Source organism: Columba livia, chromosome 3 (genome assembly GCF_036013475.1).
Source record: "Columba livia isolate bColLiv1 breed racing homer chromosome 3, bColLiv1.pat.W.v2, whole genome shotgun sequence".
NCBI classification, from domain to species: Eukaryota; Metazoa; Chordata; class Aves; order Columbiformes; family Columbidae; genus Columba; species Columba livia.
In genome coordinates, this window is record NC_088604.1 from 28,120,994 (window position 1) to 28,139,203 (window position 18,210).

Sequence of the window (18,210 nt, forward strand, 5' to 3'; positions counted from 1 at the left end):
AGAAAAGGGCACTCTGCTGTTTTCACAGTGATAGTCCAAGCTTTCCCAGACCTCTGGCATGAGTGGTCCAGAGGTTAAGAAACACAGCAGGACTCAACAGGGATTTGGAAATGACTGAGAAGTAGGTAAAGCCATAGCTTAAACCAAAGAGCAAGGGTATGTCTGTCTCGCTTTGAGAAGACTTAGTGTTTCTGATCTTTAGCAGAAATTTGTCAGCCCTGGGTATCTTGGGAATGAGCTCTTGATCTAGCGAAAACCCCCACATTCGGTGCAACTGCTGGAAGTAAATGTCTTAAAGGAGATCGAGCTCAAATTTCCTCTCCTTTAGATTGCTAACAGCTAATCAGAAACTTTTGCTTAGTGTTGTGTCTTTTTCTTAAATCAGACAATTTTCCTCTGTCAATCAAAATACTTTTCTAATCACATTTGAGCCCTTTACAAAATTCTGGGAAATATTCATTATATTCTATATCCTACAGAGTAAGAATTGTAGAATTGTTAATATATTCATACATATGAGATATATTCATTCCCCCTCTAGCCCTCCATCTGAGATATTTATCCAGATTAAAGAGGAAAAAAAATAAAAGTAAGAAGAGGAAATGGCATTACAAGACCATGTTTATTGTTGTTATTTAAATGCATCACAACTGCTGATGAATCCAAACATAGCTCCCATTGAAGGAAATTTGAATAACTGCCATTTTTAGCATTGCTATGGGTAATATCCTCTGTGGCAAATCAGCAGGCACTCTGCTAAATTCAATACAAAAATGCCACAATCTAATTCAGCACCTTTGTAGCAGGAGAAAGGTGAAAATAATGTATCAGAATAATAATTAAGTACTACATCTATAAAATTTGTCCCTTTAAAGCTGATTGGCAGTTCTGCAGAAAGTTTAAGACCTTGTTCTTGGCTACAAGTTCCCAACCTTTTTCTTCTGTCAGCACATGTACTTATGTGGTCAGGCACATGGCTGCATCCTACTGGCCCCACTGAAAAATATTTTATTTCTACATTAGTTTTTAGCAGATTTAACTGTCTGGGTTGGTGGACTGGAAAGCCACACAAATGATGCCGTCAGAAGTAACACACCATGGAGAGCAGGTTAAGAAAAGCCCATTGGGAAATCCATTCTTGAGAACAACTAGAACAAACTCTGCTCTTTAGATCCACCCTTTTCTGAGCTATGTAGGCCATCACATCATCCATATCACATAGCTCATGTGACAGTGTGATAAATAATATGGACAATCCTTACAAATTTATTATGTTTTGTAATGTTCTGCATAAGAACAGAGCAGAGTGTTCAATATAAAATTAGGTTTGGGAAGGCAGAGTTTTTCTTTGCGCTGTAAGAAGAGTTGGTTTTGGAAACAGTTGTTGAAGAGGATTCCACCACAGCTTAGGTTACGACTCACCTTTTAGGAAAATTTTTCAACAGGTTGAAATTTCATATTTTATCTTGCTAGTGTCCCTGATATACATCTGCTTATTAAGGAGCATAAGATGAAAAAAGATCTACTTAATTCTCTAATTCAGTTCCTTGCCATTGCAGACAGCTATGCTACATAATCATTTTCAGAGTTTACCAAGCTCAAACTTATCAAGAAATGTTAGATTTCTTGTCCCCAGTGTTCTTATGAGGAGAGTTTTAATCCAGCTTTCAGTGCTAACTAGTATAGACAAAGCATCACACAATTCCTGAATATTGTGTTTAAACACCAGACAAATAAGGAATCCTCCAGCTTCCTCCTCCAAATTACAGCCAGATCTTTCTCACGCCACCAGTCATCTTCTTCCTTACAGGTTCTGTAGTTAAAAATGGCTCTTCTCTGTTTCTCTTTCTTCAGCAACCTACATTTCTCTCAAAATTCCTTCAAGTTAGAATCCTAGAATCATTTCAGATGGAAGAGACCAACTTCCAGAATTTCCAATCAACTTCCAGAACTTTTCAATACAGAGCAACTATACTCAGTTTCTTTGATCTCCTGGGGATTTACCTCTCCCTAAGCTCTAACATTTTATAAGAAACTGCATTTACCTGGAATCCACTGATGTCATCTGAGGTACTATGAAAATAATTAACCTGTCACAGGTAGACATAATACTGCTACTCCTTAGTCATCTCTTCCCAGCTCACCTAACCAAAACATCAGGAGATGGTTTAGGGTAAAGACAGATAAGATATAGAGATAGAATCATGTCAGAAAATCAAACTGGATTTCATTAAATTTGTAGTGTTCCTAATGCATACTGACTTTACTGTCCCATCAAATAAGAATATCACATTGGGATATCATTAGAATGCTCAAAGATTGCACAAATGAGAGTTTTAGAAGCACTTTTCAAACAAACGTTTTCTTAACTTTCTCGAATACAGATGTGCGTGTCAATATCAGAAAAGTACAGAATTGTGCAACTGCCTTTTCTCGAAACCAGCAGGAAGTATGGCTTAATCAAAACTATCATTTTGATTAACCTTTTACTGATTATATTTCCATATCACTAGAAATAGTAGTATATAATTTAAAATAATTTAATCTATTTTGTAATTTAATCATTGAATCAATTACAAATTTATCAAATTCTTCTCTGAAAGTTTTAAACTGCTTGTAACACTCACACAAAAATGATTACGAAAAAGGAAAAGCAAAGGAAGGAGATTCATATATGCTAGGCATCACCATATACATGAAAATATTTGAAGTTATCTGTAACTCTACTAAAAGCCCTTAATGACCAGCAAGTAAAAAACATTTGGAAAAAAAAAAACTGAGCTATACGAAAGTCAACAAATCCCACTCCTTCCTGGGTTTAGCAATGCAACAAATAAAAGAAACATACATCAGGAAAGAAATAATTACCAAAACTACAAGAGTTAACATCATTTTTGTATAAGAGAAATTAACTACAAAGCAAATGTTATTTTAAGATATAATACTAATATTACTTATTGCTACTCTGTAGAGTGTGTATTTGGAAACTGGCATCCTAAAATTACTCAGGAATAGAGGGTATGAAATACATGCTTTGAATGAGAAATAGTCTTGGTTAGAAGAAAAAGCTGACATTAATCTTCCTGAATCCTGCAGCTCTCTGTTCTGCTTGCACCCAAGTCAGTCACTAAAGTGAGTTCTTCTAAGGCTTTTGATTCATTATTTATAGCCCTGGCTATTGTTGGCTCACCCACAACACACTACAGATCACATCTCACTTTGTAACTTCTTGGAATGAAAAACATAGGGAAAGTAAAAAGAAAAAAATATTATATTTTAATGACATTTAAAAGAATAAGTTGCGCTTACTTTCTTATTATACACAGGTCACAGAAGGATTTCCAGCCAAATTCCCCAGTTCTGGGCTGGTCTGTATTTTCATAATCAGGAGTGAAATCTTGCACCTTTAGAAGATGCCATTTTCAAAACGCTTTTTCTTTGTCTTAATAAATGTAGACAGTTAATTTACTGTCCATTTTAAGACAATGAAGTTTGAATGCTTGGAAAGCATAAATCCTGACACAGATTGCCCTCAGCCCACCTTCTGCACCATCTACCTACCTCATCTTTGCTTCACCCAGGCACAACCAAATGTCAGGCTCTGAAAGTTCACTTGTTTGAATTAAAAAATTGCAATGAATCCTGACAGAACAAATAAAACAGATCATCTCTAGGAAGTGTACATTTCAGTCACCTTAAAAAAAAAAGACCTTCAAAATCTGGAATGCATCTTTCACGCTTCTGAGAAAAACATTATATTCACACTTCATGGGTAAAATATTGCATATTTATAGTGATTCACTGAGCCATTCTCAAGCATTCTGGAGTGATAGAAGTAACTGATCTACGTTTTTCCCAAGCACATAAGAAAACAGACCTGAAACATGCTGAGTACAAATTATGATAACTTTAATAGGGAATTCTATACTTATGCTACTGTGATGTTATGAACACCATGACTTTAATTAGGGAGGTGCTAATAGTCACTTGCATATTGCATGGTTATTTGCATACCTTCATAAGTTTTTGTTTTAAAGCTAAAGAAGTTTAAATTCCACATTAGATTTTGGTAGCTTTTTTCATGCTCTAGACATTTAACATAAATACAAATCTTTAAATCTGTGTTCATAAGCATGTCAAGTATTGAAAAAATTGAAACAAGGTATAGTGAAAGACAAAAATAGCTTTTTCTGGCACCTTTCTACAGATTAACATTTTCACTTTCTGCAAAAGCCTAGGCACATTTATCTTTCAAGAACTAACACAGAGGAGACACACATAAACAAACCAAAGCACGCTTTGCTGAAGATCAATCAGTTGTATGATGTTGCAAATCATTATAATTATTAAGGATAATTTCTTGGTCATAGCCTAATGAAGGAAAGTGCCCTGGAGTGCCTCTCCCAGCTGAAAACTTGAGTATTTAGAAAACAGGGTGAGTTTGAGCCTTATTGTCTTGTTAAATGTCTTCTCTGGCATTATTCTTACCACATCCACATAAAATATACAGGTAGATTAGATGAGCGGGATTAACCTGTTCAAATGAAGATGCCTATAATACAAATGTCTGAATTTGAGTTAGATTTTGTGGGATCTCTTTATAGTGTATGGAGAAAAAATAAGTATGTTTAGGGTACAATTCATCTAATCCTGAACCTGAAGTCTAGAACAAGTCAGATGCATCAAAATCAAGAAGATCAAGAAACCAGGACAACGAAGATGTAGACACCCACACTGTGTACATCAAAGGTAAAGTGAGATGTCTGATGTCCACTTCATACAAGAAGGACCAAGACCAACATAGTCCAGCCACATGCCTGAAATTCACTGAAGATGATGCCCAGCAGAATCAGTTCAATGGAGACTAAATTACTCAACACTGTTCCAGCTGGATTCTGGGAGCTATTGATTCCCATCCTGATTTTTTTTAAGAGAATTCCAAATTAATTTTGATCTAAGAGAAAGTAGGACAGAAGAAGAGACAAAGAGGTGAAAAAATATTTTGCAGCTCAAGAAAACAGCTTTGCAAATTAAAATATACTATATGTGGAACTAATACATTTTTCACTGGTGCTTTCTTCCACAGATACACAAGAATGTCCTCTGAGTTACACAGTTGAATAAATTGGGGTTTTATACTGATCTCCAAATCAGAAAATTGGAAAAACACAGAAAAATATCTGAAGGCATGTTTGAACTTTTATAAAATAAAATAAATTAAAGTCAAATTTCCAGCTGGTCTATGCAACGGTAAGCCTGACAGAAGAGTGGCACCACTTTTCTCTTTGAAAACTAATGATCAAAGTCATTTATGTCTGGCTAGACATGGGGAAATTAGGACCAGCAGAAAAAGTTTGTGTGTGTTCAGTAGGGTCACTGAAGCTTGCTAGGATTGACAGCACCAGGTTCTAGGCTAAGCCTGTGAAGAAGCTTGATGAAAATGATACAAATAAATTCCAAACTCATTCACGCAGAGAAGCATCTCCTTTTCATCCTCCAAGCAGGGGGGTGAATGTTACTAATCTTGACAGTAGCAATTCGGTTTGCAGTTAGGACATACATGAAATATCATTGAGAACCAAAACAAAGATAAATAAACTTAGAGGGGCATGTTATATCAGTAAATCAACACAGAAAACCATTGCTCATCTCATATGAGAAAGGTGCGCGCTAGCAGAATAGAGAAGACCTGATATAAATTTCCTTAGTCAGAAATCCTGAATCACTGTTCTACCTGCCCAGTCTAAGGTTAGTGACTGAAATACTTCACACTATGCTAAATACTATGATTTTTAGTTCAAACAATTTCTGTTAAATGCTAGATCGTAATGTGTGTGTGCATGTGTGTTTATACACACAATTCTTTCATGCAAAGGGTTTTGCTAAGACAGCTGTAAAGGAATTTTACATTGACAAGCCCTCTGGAGGAATAGAACAATGCATTTGAATAACATTAACATGAACTGCAATTTGTTCCATTCCTGCCTTGGGGTTCCTAGGTGTGTTTTAGTGAATGTAATAACTGATAAGGTGGTACATGCAGTCCCTGGGTTGAAAGTATAATGTGCTATCACCAAGAACAGAAACATATGTGAGATTCAACTTTTCTGACATACTCTTTAGCCTGATTCTTGCAAATACTTAAATATGAGAGACACTGACATGAGAATACAAACTTGAGTGGCTATTTCTTGTTATCTTTGCTCTGTCTCCCAGTTTATCACATAAAAGGAGTAATTGTACTTGAATACATTTTGAAAACCTCTGTCTTTTCATGGAACAACAGAATCAAGTCCTCTCCTGTCAGTAAGAGACCACTCTGCTAGTACATAGTAGCCACATATAACTTTTCCTTTATGATCAAGAAAAATAACCCACAATGTGCAGAACCTACCATGGGGAAGATGAATTGTTCATTCCCCCTCTTCATTGCAGAGATTAGAAAGAGACGGAAGTCCATTCTAATTCAGAATCTGCTTTTGTCTTCCTCAACCTTTTACGCTCTGTGTGCTGTAACTCTTGCTTTAAAGCCTGTCAAACTTGTTTACAGAAGCATCATCCCTAGAGCAAGCATGATAACCAGAACTAACCAGTTCAGAAGTCAAAGAAGAGACAAATCTCAAACATAGGGTGATGTGGTTCTGCAGAGTGAATTTGGATTCTTTAATCACTCTGTATTGTTTCTCAGAGGAAAATTTTCTCATCTATTCCTTTGTTTTTCCCCTCTTCTCACCCAAAGCAAAAGGGTTTAGCTCTCTTGCCTTCTCATGCCTACCCCTTCCATCCTCCCCCACCCAGGATCTGAACGTAGTTCTAAAAACACAAGCAATAAATTCAAAGGAGGGAGAGAAAAGAAGCAAATATAGGAACACAGGAATATTCCATTTTCCCAAGAATTTCACTTGTCATTTTCCTTCAAATTTCAGCATTTTATTCTGTCTGATTGTCCCTAGCTGTTCTCATGGCCTTGTTTCAAGCTTTGTAAGTAAGAGCTGAAGATCAGGCCAGCTGGCTGTGGGCAGATCCTCACCTCCATCTGCCTCCGACAGGTTCAGCCCTCCATCAAAGAGATGGACAGCTTAACCACAAGTACATTGTGCCAGCCTTTTCCTTTGCAAGTGTAGTAACTCTATGGAAAGCGCTGTCGAATATAAGAGACAAATACAATTTCAAAGTAGAGCTATTTGAGGCATTCTATTTAATTCAATAAAATGTAGTGGTAAATGGTATTTTTTCAAAAAACTTCATAAGACAGTACAAAAAAAATCAATAAAAATCTATTTCTCTACCTAAGTTGCATCATTAGAAATGCTATATTTTTTTTTATTCATATCTATGGGACTTAGTAGTTTGATCCTAATTCAATCTTATTATAGTCTTCCTTAACAAAAGCAAGAAAATTGACAAGGAAAACAGACAAACAAACAAACGAAACCAACAACACTTATAAGGCCAAAATTTCACATTTTACAAAACCACAAAATCTCAAATCAAAATGTTCAGTTTCATACTTTTTTAAATACTAGGTCACGGTCAAGGCAAAACAATCTAATAATGAGAGACATTAAACTTCAAAAGATACACTTTTGAATTATTAAATTACCTGTTTAAATTAAATTACCCCAGTCTTTTTGTCAGGTAAGGAAAAATGTATGTCTGATGTAAAATTTGAAGCTGAAATAACCCTATTGGTGTGAAGACAGCTAATAATAAATGCATAATAAGAGAGCTTAAGGCCATATCCTACAAAAAATAATACAAAAATTAAAAAGGAGCGAAGAAGGAAAATACTATTTTTCATTTCACTATTCCAAACATGAGATTCAATGTATGTTATAAAATCACCTTCCAAACACAGAAATCTAGCCAGCTCTGAAAATGTGTTTGTTTATATTTCCAGACTAGGACAGAGGAGCATGAGGTCTCCTGGCAGAAGAAACACGTGCACCACATCGAGAACTTTGCACTGATGCATAAAGTCCCCTAGCTCTATCTAGTGGATGGAAAGGAGTAAACTGCTTTCTGTGTAAGAGCTTCTTAGTGCTTTTGCTTGTGTACTTGAATCTTTTGGTCATGAATCTTTTGTTTATAAAATATTGCTTGTGTCCCCCATACACAGTCTTGCATAAAAATCATAACTATGCCAATAATACAAATATAATAAATATTTTCTTTTAACTTTTCTTAAAACAATTTAATACGGAACCATTTAAATCACTTTCATATACCTACATAGACAAAAGAAAAGACAATAAGAGAAGTAAATGTTTTTATATGCCAATTTGGTGCTAAGGGTGTTCTGTCTTGAAACTTGGCTGTAAATCCAGTCCAGGCTTCCATCTACTCCTGCAAAGCCTTGTGTGAACAGGACAACCTGCATGTGGATTCCCAAGCCCAGAGCACAGCAAGGCTGGGTAGCACAGTCCAGCCCTCGGTGCAGGCTCAAGGGATGGCAAAAGGCCTGGCGTTGGGTGAGGGGGGAAGACTTTGGTGAGTGTAAGAGGTCCGTCAATGCCCCGAGAGAAAAATCACCTTTCTCATTAAATCTGAGAAAGCGGTTGAAACTAGTTGTCACATCCCCTCACAAAAGCAACAGGAATTCAATGAGAATTCACATGATATATACTCTATATACTCCTAACCATGTATACTCACTCATGTCTTAACAAGATATTTGTCAGACTAAAAGATGTAGGAGCTAGAGTACTGTTGGAATTGTTGTACCGTTTCTTTGTTATTGTCATGCATTGCACAAGTTTATGCATATTTGGGGTCTCTCAAATGAACTAATGAGATGTTTGCCACATGAGCTATTTTTGAAGGCCTGAAAGATGTGCTGAATGCAACTGCCAACTTGTTTACTGGGGTGAGAAATAAGTCTTTCTCTTCTGAGGACTCTTGTTTAACTCTGCACAGTGTTTGGCTTTTTGTTTTGATCTGTAAATGCCTTTATAGTTGAAATTTTGTGCACTGCCACAACATTGATTTCCTGAAACATTTTAAATATCTTTCTTTAACTTTCACACAGAAAGGCTTTCAATCTAGAAAAAGTTTGTTTGAGGAGCCATCAAATCCCTGATACATTGCAATTTCAGTGAAGGTCTGTTGCTGCTAAATTACTGGAAGTGTACCTGCCATAAGAACCACCCAAATCTAAATAAACCAGGACAATCTCAGGAAACAAAAAGAGAAGTGAAGGGAAATGAAAGATCATAGCTTTATCTAACATTAGAAAAAGATGTATTGTACAGCTGTAAAAATAGTTGTTTTCTAAGTTAGATATATCTTTTGGCAGTGTAATAAATCCTCCTTCATTCCAACAAACTGGAATACACTCACAAAAATGTTTGTTTCCCCCCGCCCCCCATCATAGTTGTGTTTACATTAAAATTTACAACTACAAACAATTCAGAAAACTGTATTGCTAAGTGCTATGTGTTTTGATTTTTTTAGGTGATACAGTAATTTTTTAGACCAACTGACATAGCTATAACAAATGGGCCAGTTTTAGCTTCAGAAATGTATCATTATTTTAGTATAAAAGTTTATCTAACAAAAATATTCCTTCTCCTCCCTGACTTCATAACCTCAGAGCTACAACACTAATATCTGCAACTAGTATCATCATATCATAAAACGATTCTAGCATGGACCTAGCCTTAAATGATTTTTTCTAGCATTTTTCAAAGTATAGACACTTTTAAAGGTTTTCCAGTAGAGATAATGGTTCCTGTAGAGCAAATTTTACCTTAACATCCTTAATTAGCTTAACAGACCTTTGTTTAGACCAAAGATCTCAAGAGTCCCATGACACCACAGATCTTAATGAAATTAATCTATTTTGAAACAGTAGACAGACATATAATAGTTTTCATAATGTGTAATTTTACCTACAATCGATCTGAGAAATTGCTGAAGATCAGAGAGCAAGTAACTGACAGAGACAAGAGGAGGCAGCCCAGTTTAGTATTTAGCTGTACACTACTCAAGTCTTATCATTAATTATCATTTTTGCCTGAAGCTGAAGAGAATGTTAGAGGAAGATGGGTGAGAGCACAGTGCTGTCTTGAGAGTGGATGCTCAGAATAAAATTGACTACGAGGAAGATGGTATTATGACAGGGATGGGAACATCTCTGTTTTGTTTGGCACAAGACAGCTGTCTATAGAAATCATATAAATTCTAACATGGGGTAATACTGTTAATGAATAATACTAATATTGATCTGCCCTACTAACATTGTACATGCATTTAGATCTCGTTGATTTATCTTGTTTTCTAAGCCAAAAGATATATACATATTCACATACTTAAGATTGTACAAGCAACAAATCAATAATAAAAGCTAGAATTAAAATAGGAGTATTGTCCCAGTTTTGCAATTCAATTATATTACAGTAAAAGCTCTACAACATGTGGAAGGATTGTAAAAATGCAAACATTAAAAACCCACTTTGATGAAAAATTTCAAAATTCCTAAGACATTTTTGTCCTTTGGTGAGGTTTTACAGATAATGTGAAAACTCTAAATATAAGTAGATAACAGTAATTTATTCTGCATAGACTTCCACTTAATTGAATTGTAACTAGCATAGTAGTGGCTACACCCTGAGGATGCTTTGAAAATGAGGAATGAACCCATCAGATTATTTCTTCTTTATTAGGAAAAAAAGAGTGTAAAAGCCTCTGCAAAACCCGAATCCTTCTGTTGACAATATGAAGTAGCTGTGCATAATGCACAGGTACTGAATAGACATTTATTTGATTTACTGAAACACTCCTACTTAACAGTTTGCAATACATCAGCCTCCTGAATGGAGGCTCAGACTACAATGTGTCCATGTAGACAAATTTTGTCTTCACCGTTGTGAAAACCCACAATAGGAAAGTCCCAGAGAAGTGAAATGTTTCTGGTTTTTGGCCGAAACCTTTTTGACATTTGTTTCTCAGACCTTTATATGAATACTTATTATATTTGTGAAGCGATACCATTTCACCCCCACCTTTTAAAATTATATAAATAGATACTTAGATTGTAAGCCACATATTTCTATCCCCAAGTGCTGTCTCTGTTGTACCTTGCCTATTAGGACTTAGTCATTACTAGAGACCATGGGCTTCATTCCCAAATTGTTTATGATTGCAGCTTCTCTCCTTGCTTGCCTCCAGACATGCAACTGCAAATAAAGTAAAAAACAACTACATTTCTTCTGACATCCTGTTATAGCTCCTACTATCGCTCTGCTTCCAGTTGTAATTCCTGATGTGCAGACTACTGCTGTAAGCAGTCCCGTAATACAAATAAAGAGCCATGCAGAGCAGTATAAAGTGTCCAGGCAAACAGGTGAAATAAGTTAAACGCTCAGGAGTCCTGCAGTCAGTGAGGCAATATGTAGGCTTTAGATAGTGGCCATATATCTAAAGTATATGAGAAAATATAAGCCCTTTCTCCCTCACCTAGTCAGACCACAGCTGGGGAAGATGTAATTTGCTATGGGAGCCTGGGCCATCTCAGGAAGGCAGTAACAACGAATCAGCAGGTAGAGATTGACAAAGGGAGATCAGACAAGGGGTCCTGGTCTCTAAAATATGCTGATAGAGGGGAGCCAGTGCATAAACCTCTTGCATTGAACAGGAAACAGTACAGCAATGAGGAGGGGCAGGGGGGAAAGAGACTCTCCCTTTAAAGCTCAATATATATGTGGAAGGTGATATATCGTATTGGAACAGTTCTGAGTTGCAATTTATGTGGAAAAGACTAGTGTATCTGATTCCACCCTCTCTTTAAGACAGATGGTTGCACTAGTGAAGGAGGAGCTAGCAATGTGCCCCAGGCACAGACTTGGTCTTCAGGGCTATGTCTAAACTGGTAATTGCAAGACATCTTCCAGCCACATCATGTGTTATCCTTTATTAGGATGTATATTGATGTACACTAACTTCATCTCATACTGCTTCATCTCAGTTTCTGTGGGAAAGAAACCTGAGCATCCTCTGCCAGAAAGGGAACAGAGCATATTTTAACCTTTTCCAGTTCTGGATGATCAGGGAATAAGGATTCTTGTCCTGTTAATTCTTGTAAAGAAAAACATGAGAGTCATGACTCATACTCACTTTATTTTAATGGGGAAAATGTAATTTATTTTCCTAGTAAATCTGATATGCAAAAAGCTGAGACCACAGCCTACTATGTCAGGAATCATGTTTAAAGCATCAGATGAGCTAGAATAAATCTTAAAGCTAATAATTTATTTCATTGTTATTATTTACTCAGCAAAATGAGCTATAGATCTGGAAAAAACAGAAGGGTTTTTTTTTGTCACTTCTCCATTTAAAAATGTAAAATTTTACAAAGCAATGGCCTAGAGTTTAAATAGGTTGAAAGAAATGAAGGAACTGAATGCTATGATCATTTGGGCTCATTGCACTAAAATAAATAAGAATCTGTATTTTCACTGGAGATGAGATTTCCTTCTTGTAAGAATCTTAGGTTGTTTTTTATTTTTTTTTTTTTCCCGAAAGGCTCCACATTGAGAATCTTAGTCATAGTGTCTGTTCAAACTAATTTTAGAATTAAATAGACATAATTGGTGTCTACACTATAACAGGTGAAGGAAATGGTTTTTTTAAAAAAACTCTTTCTGTCAGACAGAACTATAAGACATCTCTGCCTGCATGCTATAGAGACGAATGGCTAGGTAGTAACATCCAAAATCCTGAACAAAGATGAAAAATATCATCAGTTATTATGCACTTAGTTGGCAGAAGAACTCTTTGAAGAAGAAACAACCAGCAAATATGATAAAAAGATGATATTTAAAACCTTCCTAATTTTACATAACTTTTAACAGTATAATTAACTATAATTATGATAATTAATAGTTCTGATTTTGATTGGCATAAGATAATATATAAATATTAAAATGTGATATAATTGCATGGGAAAAAATTGCAGGCGTAAGACAGTAATCCATAGACAGAAGACTAAGAAAATACTGTTTCTATTTTTTTTCTTTCCAAGACCAGGATGTAGCAATACAGAAGGAAATCAATGAGAATAAAAACAATCTTGAATTTTATTTTTTTTTCTTAGTAGGTGGCAATTACATTTTATGAATGTTTTAGGCTTGGTACTATGCTGCTTAATCAACCATTTCTTCATGTTCCCATCTCCACTTGTAACATTTCTGTAGGAAAAAAAATACCTTTATGGTTCTGTTCCAAACAACCTCACTTGAACAATTCAGTCTTACTTTAAAAAAAAAAAAGCACCAACTATATAGATATTAGCAGGACTTTAAGTTTTGCAAGTCAGCAAGAGACACTGCAAAGTTAAAACTCAGACTAATTCCTTCTATTATCCAAGAACCTTCTTTTTTCAGGATTCTTAGAGGTACACTTGTACCCAGCAGATAAGCTAAGCTGGATACCAGCAAAAGTGCAAGTCTCCTCCCTTAATCTCTGAAGTCAGGCCAGTAGAAACAGCAAAATACCAAGCTGTATTGTAATTCCATTAGATCTCACACCTAGGAAATAAATCTCATGGGAGCTTTCGGGAAACATTTTATTGCTGCAGAAATTGTATGCTATACTCTGAAATTTGCTGGATGCACATCATCACATGGTGGCAGGTTGTACAAAACCGCTGGGATAGTCATCTACTGAATGAGACAAAAATAAGATGGTGACCATGTTTGACTGTCAACTAGGATGTGTGCTGTTCGCAGTTTCCAGGTCAAATTTAAGTTTTATTATCTAAATATTTCTTGTTCTTAAAATAAGATATGGTGCAAAGGAGAAGGCTATATGAAGTTTCCTTCTATTTATTTTGTTCTGAGTTAATGGGCATTTATCCTCTATGTGGCTCTGTAAGAAAAACCTATATAACATCATTTTTTAAAAGAAATTATGTGTATGATATATGCTCAAACTATATTGTGCTGTATTCATAAGCCCGAGAGAGGTTAGTCTGCCACAGCTCCATGTCACAGGTCCAACCACTATCAAGGCTGAGCACATATACCCAGTATGCACACGCACACATACACACCCTCCATAGATTCCTGGGACAGCCCTGAGAGGGTCTCAGACAGGATGTCCCTTCCTCTGAACCGTTAATTTGGGTTCTCACCTGCTTTTTGGCGTTATGTTCCTCTGGGATTGTGGAGATGGGTCTGTGGTGCGCTGATGGCCCTGTGAGGGCCCACAGCAGGGTATTATGGTATTATTTGGGTTGCCTTTCATGTGCCATTGCATTTCTGTGTTCCCCTGTGGGTGTGTGGAAGAGTTTTTATCACATGACACACAGGTGCTGGTGTTTACAGAAAATAATTTGTGTCTAGTAGTTTATCAGCCTCAGGAAGTTCCACACTGAGGGTGTGTGGAAGGAGAGAATGTCTTTGAAGGGTTTGCCTTTGGGATTATCTTTGTTTCCAGAAGTTTTAAGATACAGGTTAAATAAACCTCTGCCATGAGTCTGACACTCCCAGCCCCAGTCCTGGGAGACACAAACCAACTTTCAAGACCTCTTTCAAGGTAATTTCCACAACTTCATGATTTTATGAAGCTACATTTCCAGCTCACACAGTACACCCAGAGAAACACAGCACCTTCTGCTATCGCAGAACAATAGTTGGCCTCTGTCTTTTCACAAGATTTACAGTTTCAAACAGCAGGTAAATCAAGAAGATATTGCATGATGATTCAACAGGTTTCAACAAAATAAAACAGGTTTTGCATTCTGTGCTGTCACTTTTGAAGATGCACAAGGTGGTACGTAAATGGACAGCATATCTCATACAACCCATATGAGTTGCATCATTTATTCTGACAGGATCAATAGAAAGATCTGTTCCCCTGCTATCAAGAGAAGCAGATGGTGGCAACATCCATTTCTGTTCATTACAGCAGCAAGGTGGGTAATGCAGACTTTCCAAATATATATTTCCCTCTGGGCAAGTAACCCAGATCCACAAAACCAATACACTGATACTTTGTGGCATCTCAAGACTTAATGAAAATGATGCAAGATGACATTGGCAGTTCCCTGGTCATTCCACACAACTGCTTCTGAAACAGGCACTGAGCATTTGGTTAGAGTGGTACAACAAGAAAAGTAACAATACAGAGTTGTTACTAGCATCCAAGAGGCTTGGTATAATGAAGGTTACCCGTAGGCTCCAAGAAATGACCTGTATGGACTCTAGATTTTAAAATACATTAATCCCTTTTCCTCCTACATACAAAATAAATAAACTAAAAAATGTATTGATCAGTTGATAGTTGGGCTGGCCCCTGATCCAAATGACAAACTACACTGTCATTGCTGGAGTCAAGCACAGAGGCAAGGGGATGAAAGCATCATTTCAGCTGTGAAGCGACACCCATGGGACAGAGCAGAAAGCTTTGGCTTATCAGGTCCAGCAGGTTTCAGCTGAAGTAGCAGCTGAGCAGATGGATAACTGCTATTTGCAGGATGCCATTGTAGTACCTGACTTTATAAGTTCTTTGCTGAGTTAGTATAGATCACACCTATAGCATGCAATTTATTTTCCAAGGCTTAGAATCAAACCCATTTAAAATGATAGATTAATTTGTTACTTACACTTAAGAGAACCCCACAGAAGCCAAGTGACCATTGGTCTCAATGTGCCTTCTGTAACTAGTATTTGATGTTTCAGTGCAATGATATCATTTGACACTGTTGGTGATGTGTACTTCAAGGTCAAAAACATGCTCTGAGTAAGGAGTGTCCATCAAAATACTGAACTTCTCAAAGCTTTTAAAGTCATCTCCAAGATAACTTCCACTTGGAAACTGCCTCTAGATGCCTTCCCACGCACTTATTTTTTGATTGGTCATGTGGCAGGTATTCAGTTGAATGAAGGATCAACCCTTTTGCCTGAAGCAGATATATGATTTGTCTTCATTTTATTTTGCTTTCCCATGATGAGCATCAGCTTTTCTTTCTCATTCCACTAGTTTTATTGATGCCTATTCTTCTGCATAAATTTTCCTTTCCTTCTAACTCCCAGCACACCAGACTTACAGTCCAAACACTTCTGTAAACATATATCCTTAAGAGTACTCCCCTAAAATTTCAATGAAAATGTTATGAAGACAAAATGTTAGTTACTATGATCTGAAACTACTCATCAAAACAAAACAAAAGTAAGTTTTAAATGGATGTTTTCATAGAGTTTCTTGCAAATACTGTTTTGCCAGTGCCTAGTGCAGTCTTTGCTGAATGGCAAAGTATCCCCAAAAGAGAACTGAGAGTTACTTTCAACTTTTTACTATAAAAATGCATATGCTGCTAGGTCAACCTCCAGAGCCCCAGGATTAGTTCATCCTCACTGTCAAGTGAGGTCAGCAGGTCAGCAGTGATGAAGCAGTGTGCAGAATACCTACATTAAAGAGACCATCTCTCTGTCCTTGGATGTTTAAAATTATTTTGTTAATATGTCCCTGTCTGCTCCAAAGCTACCGTGTTCCCAAACAGCATTTTGAACAGCCCAAAGGAAGAACAAATTTGAATCAGTGAAAGGTGGCCACATTCCATGTACATCCCAAAGTCAGAATGATTAGCTATTTGCTTAACTTTACCTGTCAATGACAGATGCCTCCATATCCCTACAACAATAATAAAAATAGCCCAAATAAAACAAGGTTCTTGATGGGCCTTGTTATTATATTTAGTGATTTATCATGTATTACATGGGAGCTTAAGGTAAATCCTACTGTGAATCTCCACGATTTAGCGTATAATGCAGAGAAGCTTAGCATGTAATTCCGTTGTAAACTTACATTGATTTGTTGTACAATATACAGGACACTATGGTATAGCTTCATTGTGAGACTGTCCTTACTTCCACTACCATGTGTCTGTAACTGTAACTTCAGCGTAACACGCTCTGATTTACTAGGGGGCACAGAATATTTCACTGTACAGCTCTGGTGTGATCCTCTGACGATGTGCTTGCTGAATCCTGCTGAAGAGTAGGCTGGACTGTAACAACCCACTGATGCTGCCATGTGGGAAAGAATATCTGCAGCCAATAAAATATCTAAATATCAAAAGCAGCCTCTAGAGCACAGACTCTGGATTAAAGCACATTTGCTGCTAATCCATCCACTAATATGATGTCATACAGAAAAGATAATTTTCTCCGAAACACCTAACGCCCACGTACAGATAGTGTATTATGTGTGCCTTGTGTCTCCCAGTTTTCAAAACCCTCGGACTTTTCCACCAAAATCCTGGTATATACTAATACTATACATCATTATTCCCCCTCCAAAAGCTCCAAGACGTTTAGCTAACGCACTGTCTTTCACCTGGGGTCCTTTTGGGCCAGGGACACAAGTATTCAAACAACTGTGGTGGGTTGACTGTGGCCAGTAACTAAGCGCTGGTGTCTTGCCACTGAGCAGCCAGGGGTTCTATGGGAGCTAAGATCCTAACTGAGGTGCACCAGTTCAGTGCCTAGAATTGGTGAGGGTGTGAGCCTGTGCCCAATAGCTTTGAATTCAACTTACTATTATACAGAAAGACCATGTAGAGTATGTTTGAAAGGGGCAAAAAACAATGTCATGTATTAACTGCAATTCTGTAAGTGGTGACAGGTTCCATCTCAGGGATACTGTAGTCTTATAAGCCAAACAAACAAATAAGCAAAAGGGAGTGAAGAACCAAGGACATAATATTTAACAGGAGGGAATATCATTGCCAGTGTGAGATGGTAGAAGTACTATTTGTGGATGTTGTTATGATGAGAGCTTAGTGTCAGCAAAGAAATCAAAAAGCTCTCTGAAATTACAGCCTAAATTGAACAATTGTTGTTGCATACCTTCAATCAAAGCAAATTGCTCTGAAGTTGCAAACTCATCCAAATGGTTTCTCATCTTCAAGCAATCACTCTTCATTCAGGAGCAGGTCTCCTGACCACTGCCTTTCTGTGCTTTTCTCAGGTGATGAATTAGAGCTTGCACAAAGCACTCTCACCTGCTCAGCCCTCTTCACATCTTTCTCCCCCTGCTCAATTCTAAAGTACAAGTTTAGTGGAATTGCTTGTAAACAGCTCTCCTCCCCTTTACTTCCTTTGCTGCCCTACCCTGGGAGTACATTTTGCTCTTTTCCACAGATGGTGTATCAAAATGCTTTAAAACAGAGTTTCAGAGCAGTCAAATTAATGCTCTGCAATAACCTTG